This window comes from Columba livia, chromosome 2, assembly GCF_036013475.1.
Source record: "Columba livia isolate bColLiv1 breed racing homer chromosome 2, bColLiv1.pat.W.v2, whole genome shotgun sequence".
Classification (NCBI taxonomy): domain Eukaryota; kingdom Metazoa; phylum Chordata; class Aves; order Columbiformes; family Columbidae; genus Columba; species Columba livia.
In genome coordinates this window covers 50,176,260-50,193,476 of record NC_088603.1, presented here as the reverse complement: position 1 = coordinate 50,193,476, position 17,217 = coordinate 50,176,260, and the positions used below count along the sequence as shown (strand labels likewise).

General features: G+C 42.4%; 1 protein-coding gene and 1 long non-coding RNA gene across 2 annotated transcripts in view; one reads left to right on the top strand and one right to left on the bottom strand.

Moving 5' to 3' along the window:
- SEPTIN7 (septin 7) overlaps positions 1-17,217 on the bottom strand; it is a 406,575-nt gene that overhangs the window by 254,916 nt on the left and 134,442 nt on the right. The gene's annotated exons all lie outside the window — the stretch shown is intronic.
- The window catches only part of LOC110362560 (uncharacterized), a 35,433-nt gene that overhangs the window by 15,084 nt on the left and 3,132 nt on the right, over positions 1-17,217 (top strand). The window contains exon 5 of the long non-coding RNA XR_010470179.1: positions 16,759-16,938. This is a non-coding gene — a long non-coding RNA (uncharacterized LOC110362560). The remainder of the gene's footprint in view (positions 1-16,758; positions 16,939-17,217) is intronic.

Genomic DNA, 17,217 nt, shown 5'->3' with positions numbered 1-17,217 from the left:
GCAGATCCTGGCATCTTTTGTTAAGTGCAATTTTCTCCACAAAAGCCAACATGAGGCTTCCTACTTACTTTTTTTTTTGTGTGTAACTTTTTTTGGGGTGGGGCTGGGAGGATGGACAGGAACTGTCAACTTTTGGAAGGTGACCTACTCAACAAAATATGTAGAGCTGTTTCTTCCACTTTCTGCTTCTGTTCTTTCTCACCTTTGTATTTAAAAGACTGTCTTGAACAGATAGGATCCTAAGTGAGTCTTATCAAGGTCGGAGCTTCTTGCTCTGGCACAGATTTGAATACGAAACTCTGTAGATATCTGATTCCCAAACATCTTTGGAAGCCATGTTTACCACCACTAGCTTGTCTATAATTGTGGTCAAATTTCTGCTTCCTTTGTTTCATTTCCATTTTTAGAAGACACACCCAGTTTAGCTTAATCTAATCAAAAGTTAATTTAATTTTATCTAAATTTAAAGCGGTTGTGTGAACAATTTTGTCTTGTATTATGGTTTTTGGCTACTGAGCAAAAAGCTGAGAACAACTTAAGCTTTCACAATGATGAATTTACAGCTTTTCATTTTTCTTTCTAAAAATGCCTGAAACTAAGCTACTTATTTCAGAAGAAATTAGTTTGTGGTTTTGTTTTGTTTTGGGTTATGTTTTGTTTTGTTTTGGGTTTTTGTTTGTTTGTTTGTTTTGTTTGGGGTTTTTGTTTGGTTGTTGTTTTTTCCAGTCTGGAGAAAATGAAATGTCATGGCAATGGTAGTTTCTGTCTCAGGACCCGCTCTAGCATAGTCAGAAGGGATGAGGGCACACAAAGCAGTTTCCTCAGCTGCAGGGCTAGGACATACTTGGTGAAGGTTTTCTCTAGTTCAATTCCTTGATGAGGTTCCACTGTTTGTAAAGCACACAGAATTTTGGGAACTGGCACTCACCTACATGTGGAGTAGTTTAGGAGAGGCATTTGCTTGGCGCCTGTCTCATTCACTATACAACTCTTTCATACAGAGTGGAAAAAAACTGCAGAAACTACTGAAAGATAATCTCTGCCTACATCAGCCTATAATTTGTTAATTTGGATTTAAGTCATTCAAATGTGCCTAAGTAACAGGATAGATACCAAAGCGTGCTTTCTTTAAAACCACTTGGTGAACTCGAGGCGATAAGTTCCTTGTACACGTTGCCTGGCCATAGGCAGTTGTGAGATGGCCAGACTTGATTCTGTTGTTGACCCATAGATGTTTACATGCTATTTGATATATCCCCAGGGCACCATATCTGGATTTCAGTTGCTGGTCATTTGGTCTGAGTCTCCCATACTTTTCTATCATATCTGCTAGTCTTGTGCCAATGTCCCAGGTGTCCTGGGCCATGCCAGTTGGGTGCCTATGCAAGGACAATTGCTTTGAGCCACATCTGTCCATTGAGTCTTGAAAATGTCATTGAGTCTTTAAATGTCAATGATTATTAGGTCTTGACAGCCTCTTTCTCACTCTATGTTTTATCTTGAGCGATAAAATGATTGAATATTTGTGCAGATTATTTTTACTAATGTTTGTATGCATGCAGAATATAAGCAAAGGGGTGACACAACATCTTTGAGGCAAGGATTCTGTGAGCAGAATTTCAAATAAGTAAGAAAACATCAAACTGGAAAGAATTTGTTATCCTATTTGTCCCAAACTGGCTTACAGTTGGAAATATGTAGATTTTATATATTAACTGCTGAAATCATTTGCGTAAACATAGACTGATGTGAGAGAGAAGGAAAGCAATCAAGAATCTCCGCTTGGTAAACAGTTTATAGCAGGTATTCTTGAAGAACTGCTGAGACAAGCTTCATGCTTAGTTCTAGGAGGGATCCCAGGGATATGAACATATTCACCTTGGTGTTTGACACACTTGGATGTGCTATTAAGATCAGAGAGAACAGAAACAAAGGGGAAGAAAGTCATTTGTTTCTCACAGAAAAAGCAGCAAATATTGATGAATGTCGGCTCAAATGCTGAACTATCTTGATGATTTGGCAGTAAGACTTCAGGACAAGGACCAAGTTTCTCCTGTTTTGTGCCTGCAGTGCCAACCCTCATCTTAGTTCACAGGTGATCTCATCTGTGAAGTCTGTGTCTACTTTAAGACACAGGGTGAGATTTTTATTTGCAATTGTCCCTTTGCTGCTCTGCATCAAAGAACAATCAGTGATGAAAGAACAGGTCTGTTTTCCAGGACAGATTTACTTTTGATTAACTGCTGGTGTCAATGAGCAGTATCTTGCCCACTGTGGCAGTGGTTCCCTCTGAACTTCAAGAACCACTCTTTTACTGTGGGGGGACCAAGCACTGGCACAGGTTGACCAGGAAGGTTACAGAGTCTCCATACTTGGAGATATTCAAAACCCATCTAGATAAAATCATGGAAAACCTGTTCTATGTGACTGTGCTTGAGCTGCAGGGGCAGACCTCATGATCTCAAGAGGCCCCTGCCAACATGAGCAGTTCTGTGATTCTGTAGTGTCATATTTTATATTCTGCAGCTTTGAAGTGGAATACTTGCTTAGCATTGTCTGATAAATTAAAACTCAAAATGTGTTTCTTTCTTCTTTAGGGATATAGTTGTTGTTTTAAAAATATTACTGATACTATTTATTAGAAACGTAGTACTTGAATCTGAAGAAAATGGGTTCAATTACTATGCATCTGAAGTTTAAATAGTGGCCTATATTATGCCTTGCCACAAAATCCTGCTCTTCTAGAGAAGATAATCTTTCAAAACCATCCTCAATGGTCTTCAGATTCTTCCCTACCCACCTTCTTCTTTAACCTCAAAGACTGCTTTGCATGCAGCAAAGGAAGAGATGTAGTTGGTAGGTGCTGCCTCATTGCCAGCATGGATGTGCACGTCCCATTGAGTGAGGAGTAGGTCTTCACAGAGAAGGTCCATCGGCCCCAGAGCTTCACAGAATAATAGAATGTTGGAGGTTGGAAGGGGCCTCAAAAGATCATCTTGTCCAACCCCCATGCTGGAGCAGCAACACTTAGATGAGGCTACAAAGGAATGTGTCCAGGTGAGTTTTGTATGTCTCCAGAGTAGGAGACTCAGCAACTCTCCTGGGCAGCCTGTTCCAGTGTTCTGTCACCCTTACTGAGAAGAAGTTTCTTCTCAAATTGAAGTGAAACCTTTGGTGTTCCAGTTTGTACCCATTACCCCTTGTCCTATCATTGATCGTCACCAAGAAGAGCCTGGCTCCATCCTTGTGACACTCACCCTTCATATATTTGTAAACATTAATAAGGTCACCCCTTAGTGTCCTCCTCTCCAAGCTAAAGAGACCCAGCTTCCTCAGCCCTTCCTCATAAGGGAGATGCTCCACTCCCTTAATCATGTTAGTTGCCCTGTGCTGGACTCTCTCCAGCAGTTCCCTGTCCTTCTGGAACTGAGGGGCCCAGAACTGGACACGATATTCCAGATACGGTCTCACCAGGGCAGAGTAGAGGGGGAGGAGAACCTTTCTCGACTTACTAACCACCCCCCTTCTAATACACCCCAGGATGCCATTGGCCTTCCTGGCCACAAGGGCACAGTGCTGGTTCATGGTCATCCTGCTGTCCAGCAGGACACCCAGGTCCCTTTCCCCTACACTGCTCTCTAATAAGTCATTCCCCAACTTATACTGGAACCTGGGATTGTTCCTACCCAAATGCGATACTCTACACTTTCCCGTGTTACATTTCATTAAATTTTTCCCTGCCCAACTCTCCAGCCTGTCCAGGTCTCGCTGGATGGCAGCACAGCCTTCTGGCGTGTCAGCCACTCCTCCCAGCTTGGTGTCATCAGCAGACTTGCTGATAGTACACTCTATTCCCTCGTCCAAATCGTTGATGAATATATTGAATAATACTGGCCCCAGTACTGACCCCTGAGGCACTCCACTAGACACAGGCCCCCAACCAGACTGTGCAACATTGACCACGACTCTCCGGCTTCTTTCCTTCAGCCAGTTCGCTTAAATGCCGAAGAGGCTATTTGTACCTGAAAGGGTTTGATTACCACAGATTCTGGATGTATTTGTCTCATGTTAAGTGTCCAGAAACATCCATAAATATCCAGCAATTCTTAAAGCAGGAAGTTTGTTGCATTTTCTAAATCTGAGAGTACTTTTTTAACACAAAAAGTTTTGCTGTGAAACACAGATTTAGCTTTTTACTACGAACATACTTGCGATCTGCAACGCTGAACCAGAACCATGAAGAATGGTCATATGTTTTCGAGTCCTTCTATGACAGCCACAAACACCGATAGTTATTAGTGGTCTAGAATGGCATATAGTAAAAGCATGAAAAGTGAACCCAGAGGGAAGTCAGCCATTAACTTCAGAAGCAGAAAAGCTTTTGAAGTTGGAAATTTGCTAGCTATGGAAGCTTCATCAACTCCTCATTATTTACAGTTTGCTCTCCAAATGGGATGTCGGTGAAAGGACAGAACAGCTGGAAAGAGAGTGATTTTCTTGCCAGCTCCCTGGACCTATGATTACAAACACATGACTGCATGGCATACAAAAGTGACAGGGTTAGCAAGTACGCTATGCTGAAGGTAAAACACCAGTTATACGGTTCTGTGAGGTGACAACACTTGCAAGTAACTAGCACTACAGCAAAATTTTTAAAGCCAAACTTTGCAGCTTATTTTTCACTGAAAGGAAATAGGACATCACATTCTTCTTTCTCTTATTACAAACATCTTTTTGATATTGCATAATAAAATATATGATGCATGTGGGTCCGTGTGTATGTACAAACACTATGTGTATATACACACAAATACATACAAATATGTATGCGCACATGCACATGCCTACATATGTTTCTATGCTGTGTGACATAATAAGAAATACTGTATTACCAGCTTGTGTTGCATCAAGGTGTGCAGTGCAGCATCTGCTGCCCAGCTCCCACACTGCCATACCAGCAAAAACCACACAGAAATGTGTTGCTACAAGGTCTGCAGAGCAATATTTTTGCAAATGGTCTGCTGGACAGAATGATATGTATTTTTCCATAATTTTATATGTCTCAAAGAATAACAGGCATTACAGATTTACAGACACTACGTTAACTATAAACTTTGGATTCTGAAGGCAGACATGCTTCTGCTTGATTTCTCACTGCAAGTCTTTTGCCATTCCAATATGTTTTCTTAAAACCTAATTTTGTTATGTTGTTTTCACATTTACATGTTACACAGTGATCTTCATAACTTCAACTGTACTGAAATTACAACTGGTATTGAATTTGCCTAAAACTAAATTGGAATCATCTATGCCCAAAGTTACCTCCAAACACATAGCCAGAGCTAATAAAGCTGTTGTAATTAATTGGTGCTTAATTCAACCAAAATTTTAACAACAGCACAAAGCTCCTTTTTAGGTGCTGTTTGGTCAAAGAGCAAATGGCAGCAGTAGAGTTGCCTCTTCAGGGTATAAATAAACGTAGTAAAACCACTGACAAGCCAATGGGAAAGAAAAAAGCCAACAAGAGCCTGTGAAATCAGATATGGAAAATCCTGCTTTTATCTTCCCCCGTTGTTAGTCATTGCCCTCCAACTTTCTACCTTCCCTGCATATTCAGCAAGTGCCAGATCAACGTTAGCCGAAGGATTTTTCCACTTACGTCTATTCTAGCCGACAGAGATGACGACAGCCTGTTATCTCTGTTAGCGCAGCTCCGAGGAGCCTCGGTCAGGGATCCTGCGGTGCTTGGGGTGACACGAAATATAGAAACAGTCTTTCCATCTGCTTTAGAGCAGCTGCAGCCTAAATACATGTCACCTATCTCACCCTGCAGACAGCTGCAGAAAATGGATCAAGCCAGTTCTTGGATACTCAACACCCACCACTAGCATTGGTAATGCCCTAGGCAATGGGGTGCAAGGGGGTGCAATGGGGCACCTGCCTGAACAGACATTGATTTCTCACTCCTAAAGCAGCACTGGTGATACTCTACTGGTGGTGTTACTTTTAAGCTAGTATTTCAGTTAAACTATCAAACCAGCAGCCTGATTTTAGCGTCAGAGGCACCTGAGAAGGCCCAGGATGAAATTACCCATACTATTCATTACATGAGGCTCGACATGCAAGCTTGGGTAATCCTGGAAGCAGGTTGCTAACCAATACCTGTATTTTCTCATTGGCATCTGTGTTGATATTTCAAGGAAAGTAAGTTGCCCATACCTCCAGGCTCTACTGTTTGTTGGGATTTTTTGAGTTCTGGTGGTGTTCTCATTCTTTATTTTGGGGTTTATATTGCCACATCCTCAAAAAATGTGTACAATAGAAAAATCACCCTCCCCTTGGAAACCATTTATTTTCTCTCCATATGCACATCCCCACACTTACTCAGGCATCTATTTAATGTAAATAGAGTAGGTAGGGAGATAGCTGTGCGGGAGAATGTTGTGTTTTAAAATAATTGGATACAGTGAAGTTATGCTCCCTCTCTTTAATAATAACAAACCACTGCTTATAACTCTTATCAAGCAGCCTGTGCAAAGTCTGCATCCTTTCACTAATTTCAACAAACCGTCCTGAGGAGTGGGAAGATTAGCTGTGGGGTTGTTTATTCTCAGTGGAGTTATGGCCATGTTCTCCTTGAAAGAGAGAGAGAGGAGGGAAATAAAATCTTGTTTGGATCTATCTCATCTGTCCTGTGTTCCTGCAGTGGGAGAGGATTATGCCAAGGGATTTAGGATGGAAGCAGATGTGAAGCTTTTCCTTGCAGTGCTTCCATTTTTGGGGGGTTTCACAGCCTTTTGGGCTGGCTTCTGTACCCCAGTGGGCATGGCTGAGGGTGGGTGAGTCCTGCTTGGAGCAACCCATATCTGTAGCTAAGCATTTTCCTCTAGCTAGAAAGGATTAATTAACGAGGAAGACATTGCTAGTTGCATATGTGTTGCCAGTTTGCCTACAGCAGCCCAACCCCGAGCTCTGGCTCTGGTTCTCAGTCTCGTAAGGAGGCAAGAGAAATGCTGTGGCAGCCCAGTCCTGGATGTAGAACTGCTTTGCTCTCTGCAGTCAAAGAAATTGCGGGATAAGAAATGTTACAGCAGCTGAGCAACCACTTCATTAAACATCCTACAAAAACCCATATCACCCTGTATGAAGTGCGTGGCAATTAATGCTTCTAATTGCGTTTGGACATCAATTACATGATCAGCACTAACAGAAGAGAACCTCTGTTACTCTTAATTGTTTTTTCTTTTAGTCTCAAAAATGTACTATTTCCTGTGTTTCATAGATACAGATTTAGACATCAGAGCCTGGATGTTCACTGTGAGTTTTTCGGTGGGGTAGAAAGTAAAGGATATTGTGTGTAAGCATTAGGAGTGAATGGTTGACTTTTTTTTTTTAATTTATTTTTTTATTTGTTTGTTTTTTGATATCTGGGCTAGGAAACCAGAAGGAAACATTGTTTGGGCTTAGCTTTGACTTAAATAAAAAGAAGCTAATTTTCTTCATGGGTTCTCTCCCACTTCTTCTGTGTCTCTCTCTGCATGATTATATGTGTGTGTACATGCGTGCACATGTGCAAATACACATATTTTGGATTATATTGCGTGATTTTAGGGGGATTCTTTTATAATTGAAAAAGTGTGATTTTGAAACAATATGGCATTTCAAATTGAAATCCAAATTTTGGAAACTAAAATTCCTTTTGTAAAATATATCCTTTAGAAAACTTTTCAGATATTTGGACCCATTTTTTTCTGACCTTATTTGCTAAATTCCAAGGGTTTTATAGATAATTTTTGTTGGTGCATAATTGCAAGTTTCAGTAATTACATTTGTGTGAAAACTTTGCTAAGATCCATTATGGATAAGGATGACAGGAAATTCACAGCTATCTTTTTCATGACAGATGTATAGACTAGACAGTGAAGGATAACTGAATTCAGGTTTCACATTGTGGGCGAGGTTACACTAAAAAATATATTGTAAACTATATCTTGAGGGGGGCAATTTTGGGAGGCAATCTCAAATCAAAAGCTACTAACAAGAAAATAAGAAAATGGCTTTTTTTGCCGATAAACCTACCTGCACACATTTTTCTCTGTGCGCAACCTTGTTCTCCAATTCTGCATTGGGTGGAGTACATAGCAAACCAAACCTATTGCAAATTTAGCTACAGCCCAGCCAACAAATTTACACCAGATTTTTACCAGCTCGAGCCCAACGGTCTCATTTGGTTGAATACTTGACCCCGTGGAAACGCTGCTGACGTGTGCGTTCTTGTATAAGCAAGACCACCTTTGGTATTTGTGTCTGGAAGTTATAGCAGAAACCTTGGTATTTTTGAGCCTTTTCCCTCTTTGGATTTTGCCAGCAAACAGTGGGAGGCTAGAGGCCACTGCAGATGGGCTCCACATCCAAACACCCAGCCAGCAGCTCTCACTTGCCGCCTGGGCAGGAAAGAGGGCCTGCAGCAGGAGCTGCAGAATGTTGGGGGGGTTTTGTATTTGTGTGTTTTTGTTTGGTTTGTTTTTTTCCTTGTATTGCTGAGGGAGTTTGTCTCGGCTGTGTTTATCTGGGGTGGAAGAGGAAGCTTGCAGGCAGCATGATGCATAGGCAGCGAGTGCCGGCATGATGTCATGGCGAAAGGGAACAGAGCCCGGCTGTGTCGCACGAGCTGGGGAGGGAGCTGCTGCGGCGCGGGGCGGCCACTTTATCAATTAGGTAATGTCTGAGGGAGATTGGGGGGGAATTTCATGACACTGTGTTGGGCCGTGCCGTTGATGTGTTACCAAACATCTGCGAGGGACCTTGCAGTTTCTTGGGGAGTGCGGGCTCAAGTCGAATCACGCCGCCACGACTGAGCAGAGGAAAGAGGCAGCGAAGGGGGAGAGCGATAATTTCCCTCCAAAAAAAACTCCTGGAGGGCTTTGCCCTTGGTGGACTTCCCATTGAGATCTGCGGGAGACGCTGCTCTCTGCATTGTGTGATGGAGATGGCAGGATGAAGTGTTTCTGTGCACCCAGATACCTTGGGCTGATGGTGAAGGGCTGCTGGTCCTGTTGAGCAGACGTGTTTGGGAAGCTTACTAAGACCCTTTGTGAAGTCTTGGGAATTTTTCCCCCTACTCTTCTCTTCAGGGAAAAACTAGACAGCTAAAAGCAGTGCAAAAAACCATGAAAACTTAAGTGCTATCCCTCTGTTTGTAAATGGGAAGTTAGCAATTTGAAAGCAAACATATCACTAAGAGAAAGCTCGATGCTCTGTTGTCTCTCCTATGAGTATCTCAGACCTGCTACAAATAAATGACCTCATTCTCCCAATACTCCCATCAGGAAGGTATGTGAGCAGTCTTCTTGCTTCATAACAGTGTGCATCTCAAGGACGGTGCGGCCTCCGTGAGCCACCTCACCAGCAGAAAGTGCCGGGCGTCCACTCACCGAAGAGGATGGCCTGTAGACGTTTCTAGCCAGCCGCGCTTCAAAATCATGACTGATTTTGCTAACCTAACCTCAGGGGAAGTCCTAGCAGCATTAAATTATGCTTCACAAACACGTGCGAAGCCATGTGCCCCCACCCAAGAAGATAGAAAACTGCTTAAACTATGCATTTTATTCCTACCAGCATGAGGAGGACACATTTTTCCTCCTCCTGAGCACCAGTGAGTGCCCAGGAGAGAGTGAGAGGAGTGCCTGGAGGGGCTACACAGGGGCTGGTCCCACACCCACCGAAACTCAGCATAAATCAGGATTAGTGCTGAGGCATCTGGGGAGCTGCGCCAGCAGCGAGCCGACACGAGAGGGAAATCAGGCCCCATGGAGCAGGCTCCCCGAGTGACATGTTTATTCCTGCCAAGCTCCCATCTTTTATCCCCTAAACAGAGCAGCTTGGTAAGCCCCTCTAAGTCTCTGGTATGCTAAACTGATATGGGAGCCTTGCTCTTGCCTCGCTGGAAGGAAACGTGGTGGAAAGGGACCAGCACTATGTGTTTCTGCATTGCCAGCCAAGGCCCTTACAGCCCGCCCGAGCACCCTGAGGTGCCGCACCATGAGGCTAACTCTTTTTCTGGCCCTGGGTGCTGTCTGCAACATGATGCTGGGAAGTGGAAGGAGGAGGGGATGGCAATGGGAAATTGCTGAGAGAAGAAAATGCAGCCCCCCTCATCCTCTCTCCTCCCTGCCTCGCCTGGGAGCAATTGATTTAGGAGCTTTTCTTAAGTAAGAATTTCATCACGAAAGAGCTTTCTTCTGAGAGCCACTGAGAAATTGTCTCACCCCCTCTCTCTTATGTATGTATATATACATATAGGTTTGTACATAGAAGGATGCAGCTTTCCTGACTCAGGTGGCAGGTACTTGAACTAATGGGTTTATTTGCTGTCCTTGCCTAAAAAAAAATACGCAGTTGCAGGGCTGAGGGTGGCACAAAAAAAATTACCAAAGTGTCATTGCCGAATGTCTGAAAATTCCTCATGATCGATTACGAGGGATAATAACCTTGACCTTTCCTCCAAGGCTGGGAGGAGCACTTAGGAGACAGCAAGTAGGTTTCCTAATGTTTTTGGCATTAGAATGTCGATAAAAATCAAGTAAATCCACAAGTTAAGGGCTACCCTTAAAAGCCATGGTATTACTGAGATAGGTTTTGAGTTGCTTCTGAATCCACACTCATCTTTCTAGACTTAGACACAAGACATAAGCACTGTGTCCTGAATCTTGTTCATACGCATAGATATCTGAGCAGGTCCCATCTGAAGCACCCAGCTGTCCCACCAAGGTATTGGGTGACTCTACGTCCTCTCTCATGGAGTGCTTTGTAGGGTCGAGGCCTCAGTGGTTTGTGTTGCACATTGATTTTTAAAATATATTTCTAAAAGTGCCTCAGAAAATAGTTGATTGTAGTTGAAAAGAACCTATCAACTCTCTAAGTGTTGTAAGACATTCAAACTTCCTCCAGTGACTAGGGAGGTTTTGCCACACATAGAAAGCCACGTGCTGGGACATCAGTGGAGATGCTCAATACTCAACACCATAATAAGTTATAGGCACTTTACTCTGAACTGGACCCAGTAGACCTTACTGGAAAAGTAGGAGTTTTCATTAGAAAAATCCCCATTCAGAATTTTTCTTTTTTTTTTTTTCTTCTCTTTAGTCCTACAGGAAAAGTAAGACAACTTAGACTCTGAAAAGTTCTTCTTTCCCTTACCTTCTTAGGCATTAGCCTACCAGACAAGAGTAAAGAAGTAAGAAAAATAACTTTTTCGTATTTTATTTTGTTCTGTTCTTTTTTTTTTTTCTTGAAATAAATCTCAAGGTGTTAATTCCTATTCCTTGAAGAGAAAATGCTTTAACTCTTCAAAGAAGATGTTTAAATCAGAAGTGTCAACCTCCTTGTTAAAACGTAACATTACAAATTTACGTAATTATCTGCTTTTCTAGATAAAAAGAAAATAATCAGAATGTAAACCTGCTGAAAGGTGAGCATGCCATCAATACTATGGAATGAACATCTTTCAAAATACCAAGTAACTTCGGAGCTTTTGGAAGAGGAACTGTTTAACTGAACAAAAAATGTTTTTTGAAAGAATTCATTGTCACCTAAGCCAGATTTGTAAGGAAAGAATGCCATTAAATATGACTTACCTCCAAGGTCTGTGAACAAATCGTAGAAATAAAACGCACTACTTTGTCAGTAATTGCTGGTTTAAGACAGAACAGTAGTACCTGGTTTATCCAAATCATTCTTCCTTTGTAGATGGTTATGTGAATATATTCTGGTTTTTGTGAGAGTTTTAAGGAAGATGAGATTTAAATTGACAGGTAACGTACACAGGTAATATCTAACCTGCAGTTCTCCTAGGAATTAACTACTTATAGCTCTTTGCAAATGCCTGGATATTGATACGAAAAAGTAGCTGGGACTAAAGCAGAGCACCTCCAAATAACAAGCAGGGATTTCCCAAAGCTAGGATCCCTTCTTCCACTTGTCCCACACAGAAATAGTAGCTGTGGCCACAGCCACCCCCCTGCATAGCTCTTTGCCTCCTGGGATGAGCACATACAGGTTTTTAATACACTTAGTGACTACTTACTTAATAAGTATTTATTTAAAATCATCTGCTTTTGTAAACTTTCCTGGCAGTAAATTCATTATTTGAACTAGCTGGGGAGATTAAACATAAAAGGACTGTGATACAACAATTCACTAATGAAGAATCGCGTAAGGGGAAGAGTCTGATCTTCTTTCATGGTGAAGTGTCTGCTCTGCAGGATATCAGCTCCTACAAAACAATCCAAAAGTGGCTGCAGAGCAGCTCACCCAGACAGATGTTGGCTGAGACCCTGGGGACCAGCAGGACCAGAAAGAGGCATGTGAGAGGGTAGTAATAACATTTGAAAATGGCGGTTCATGAGGTTTCTCAGAAGAGACGGATGATGGTCTGAAAGACTGCCCCAAGACCACCCAGGAGTAGATATATAAGACCCTGGCATGGCTGCATGGGCAGGAAAGCTGAGAAGAAAACTGTAATGCCTTTTTCCCAAAGCCTTGCCCTCTGTCGTATTGAATTCACAATAGGTATTGATACTTGGATTCAGACACTAGGTTCAAACCTTGAAATGAATGTAAATAATGAAGATTTCTAAGGTTGTAGAAAGAAAAAAAAAATCATAAAGCAAGGAAATTGTGTGACTTTTAAAACATATTTCTAAGTAATGGATCAAGAGAGTGCTTCACAATAAATTTGGTTCTGCTTGATTCTTCCCTCTTTAAAAAGCCCTGTCAGTAAACAAAAATCAGGAAGATTTTTGTGCTTTCTGCCCTCCTGGAGCCTCAGTTTCCTGATGAATGTTTTCCTCTTGCAGGACTCTTATGTTCCACTGCAAACTCTCATATTTGTGTTCTCCTTAAAGACCACAGGAGCCACATGGACTTCAGAAACATTGTTCACAATAATAAAGCTGAGTCACAAAAGAGTTTCCAGAGCCTGGATGAAATTTAACTTTGCTCTTGTTGTAAAAATGGTTAATATAGACATCACAGAATAAATATTTCTTAATCTTATTGCACAACATCCAATATGTAAACAGTCTGCACACACATAAAACCAGAAAGAGATATAGGAGCAGCTGATAAACAATCCTTTCCTGACTGCCATGAGGGAAGAGAGAGCTTGCACAAGCCCAAAGACCTTCCCACCACTGCTTTCTTGACACGATTGCTGCTTCTCCCAACCCTGTGCTGCCTATTAGAGAACAGACAGAGATTCCCATGTGTCTGGAGACAAGAATTATGAGCCAGGAGACACTGAAAAGCCATTGCAAATCCATGTACCACCTGATGCAGAAGGAAGAGCATCTGCTCCAGGTGTCTGATTGCATCAACATCCATCACCTGTGGGAAAACTCCCACGCAAAGAGAGGGGAGGGTCCTCTCTACCCAGAGCTGGTCAGGAGGAAAAGCAAAGTTTTAAGAAGGTTGTGGTGACTAGGTTTCCTCTTGGCCTTTGCTGAGCAAAGATTTCAGGACTCTGGGGTATTAAACACTGAGGTGAGAGCTGCCCCTTGCTGCATACAGAGACTTTGTGTGGTGAGGTTGTTTGCCACTTTTGGGTATTAGTGTAATGAGTGACAGTGGCATGTTGGTCCGTCTCTTGTGCAGGACACCTAAAATGTATTGCATGTGCGTCTGTTCATAGCTGAACACAAACGATAATACCAATGTGTTACGCTCTTTGGTCTTAACCTTAGTGTGAGTGCTAATGGCCACCAAAGGTGTAGAAAAGTGATAAATGGACTGTTAAATGCTACTTGCTTACTACCTTCAGGAACAGGGAGCTCTCTTATATACACCCCTTACTCAATGTAGTGTTGAGTACTTGGGTTAAGCTGGTCCTTTGTCAGCCTTACTTCAGTCAGAATTAAGTCTTCTTTATTTAAATTATATTTAATATGATGCAGGCATGAAACCGTGGCTGGCACCTTGCAACTTGTGTGAAACATGGTGGTAGTAGGTAGGACAGCTGTGAAGTTCTTTTCTTTTCCAAAGTGACTTTTTTTTTACCCTTAAAGGAATGTGAATCTTGAGAGGAGGATAAAAAAACCAAAAACCAACCAAACAAAAAACCCCTAATTTTCTTCCTCTTCCCAGAATCTCCAAAGTCCTGTACCTTCCAGATCATATTTGTCCCATGCCTTGAAATAGTTGTGCCTGTTGGCTTATGTGTGTGCGTGCACACATGCCTGCTGCAAATTTTTGTGTGTGCATATTTATATCTTGGTGGCTGTGTTGCCAAGGAGCTCTGAAAGAAAGCAGAGCTGAGATAACTTCTAATCCACCTTTCTGTGATAATGTGGCGCAAGTGAAAAAAGCCAGGGGTCTTTCTCCACTCTAGCTATGCTCTAGGTTGGGTAGACTGAGGCCTTTAACAGGCTCTTGGGACTTTGCTCTCTCTCTCTTTCTGTCTCGGGAATAGCGCTTGCCAGGGCGGAAAGCAAATACCTGGGCGACTGGAAACTTTAGGCCTTTGCTCTAGGAAGACTTAGAAACTGAATGAATGTTTCTGGTTGGGTTTGGGCAGACAGCCACCGTCTTGAGTCATCCGTGCCTGCTATCAAAGTGCTCTGTTTAGTTTTCCTCATCCATCCTTGTGGAAAAGGGGTCATGGAATTAGATGGGTGGAAGCCCTGCCTAGGCTGCTGTTGCTTTCCCAGTTACAAAAAGGGATGAACACAAAATGATTCTATCGTCCTTCAGTAGTTCCTGAGATGTGAAAGTCCCTCTTCTTGTTTTCTGTTCCCCTGAAGGGCGTCTGGACTGTTCACAGAGGCGGCAGGAATCAAAAAAAGCCAACGACCTCACGGTCCTTCCTTTCAGCACAGATTTCTGTTGCTCTGCTCAAAACAGAGCTGAGGTTTTTGCTGGCTGCGAGAGTGCCTGGGCTGTGGGATTGTCCTGTAGCTCTGCGATGACCCTTTCTGCCTCTCAGAAACTTCCTTCTTGAGTACAGATAGCCACGCTCAAACTGCAATGCTTGGTGTTTTTCCCATACCCTGCTAAATCTGGTTTGGTTTTGGAGTAGGCATTTTCTAATGAAAGTGTTCCTCATCGCAAAGTTCCTGACTTGGCTGTTTCTGCATTTGTTACTTGTACATAATATAATATACTTTCTGGTAGTGAGGACTTGCAGAGCTATTTTGCTGATATTACCCCTGTGTAGCAAATAGAAAGCGACAGTTTGACAGAGAATCTTTGGAGGATAATTAATTTTTCATTTTGACAAGGGTTTCAATTAAGTGTGTTACTCTTCTTCATCTTCTGGTTATTATGAATAATGGGCCGAATGTTCCCATAGTGTAACTGCATTAATGGCCTCAAACAAGATGTAAATGTATGCAGCATCTTTTGAAGTTTTGTCATCCATAGGCTTTTTAGGATGTTCAGTGCTTTTTGCCTTTTCTATCTGCATTCATTACCTGGGGAAGCTGGCTTGGCTTTTTGTAGTCTTATTAGACTCCAAAGGTAGATCTAGAATATGGAATGACCACTTGGTATCCAACTTGTAGCATCACTAGTGGGCTGATACTGTTCTGTAATTTTTTTGTTTTTGAATGGATGGATGCCAACACAAAGGCAAGGCATCCGTTACTGGGCAGTTTATTCTCAACAAAACTGCAAAGCAATGAACAAGCACAGGTGACAGTTTCATTGCACAGGCTGTCATGAGGCTTAGATCAAAAGACCTCAGCAAGCCATAAAAGGGATTCCCTATTTTGCCATTCTATAATACTATTCTCGATATAAAGGATATTGCTCTCTTGAAAACATTATGATATTTTCAAATTTGAGTAAGCATGGGTCATTTTTGGTCACTTCTAACCCAAACTATTCTATGATTTATCACAAACATGAGTGACTAATTCTGCCATTTTCTAACATCAGGGTATTTACCTTTGCAGCCTTTCCTTTCCACCAACATATCATTTGGGTTGTAATTTTATACCCATATAGCATTTAAACCATTTTGAGATTAGTAAAATGTGATCATGTACCATTGCACTAACTTCCCCACCTGCTCCCCACAACAGAAAGAGGATCTATAAGTCTGTGAAATGATTCTTGTAGTAGCTGAGCTCATTATGTATAAGACATCAGAGCTCTATTATTTCTAGTAGTCTGCTAAAGGCAGCAAGATGTTCTCAGGCATCCTAACAGGGGAGGAATGGCAATACTTTCAGGTGCTGACTTCAGGCTGTAGCAGGCCAGTGTGTCTTCCCTTTTCCCCTTCTGTTCCAAAATTGTTCCTCACAGCTGCTGCTCGTGTCTGCCTTATGTGTCCTCAGCCGCTCATGGCTGTCTTGTATCTCCTTTCCTGTGCACTTTCCTCATTCATCTGAGCTTTATCTTCCCCTCTCCTTCCTCTTCTCTGCTTATTCACCCTTCTGCACCTTTGTCAGGCTGCTCTCATTATTCTCTGCCAGAGCATTAACAAGGGAAGCGGAGGGCACAGCACAGGCATCTTCCCTGCTGTCAGCTCTCCTGTCTGGCTCCATAGAGGCCCCAGAAAGACAGGAGAAAAGACTACAGGAAGAATGATTGCAAGAAACATTTTGCTTGGCCCTTTAGCCCTGGGATGTTCTGTGGAGACAGCCTAATCCAGTTGAACACAAGAACTGAGGGAGGTTAGAGCAAGGGACCATTGCGGATCTTTGCAGACAAGCTAATAGGTTCCAGCTGGCATTTGTGAACACTAATTTATTTTTGCAGAGGCTTCAAACTTGGACAGAGGCAGAAAGCACATCCTTGACAAGACAACAAGCTACTTTCCAAATGAGAAGCCTCCACTCCCAAGCACAGGAGACCTTAGAGCTCTGCACGTGGCTAAGAGATACCTACTCACCAGGTCTCCATCACCAAATTACAAAGTTAAGGGAAGTCTTACCTAAGGTGAGTGACCAGAAACACTTCAGGATGGCAACTGAGTCTAAATGAGCATCCTGCTAGAATGGCAGCCTATGCACACCTTCTGACATTGCCTATGGGAAAACAGGAGGAGAATTATTGCCCTTTTTGTTTTAATTCTCTCTGCTTCTTTGTGGTTTCAGCAGCAGTCTCTGCTCCATGTTATGCATTCCTTAGGTTTTCAGTTTGTTTCTTTTTGGAACCTGTTTCTAAGATATTTTTATGCAAGTCCCCCAGTTTCAGGCCTTCAACCAGTAAGGCAAT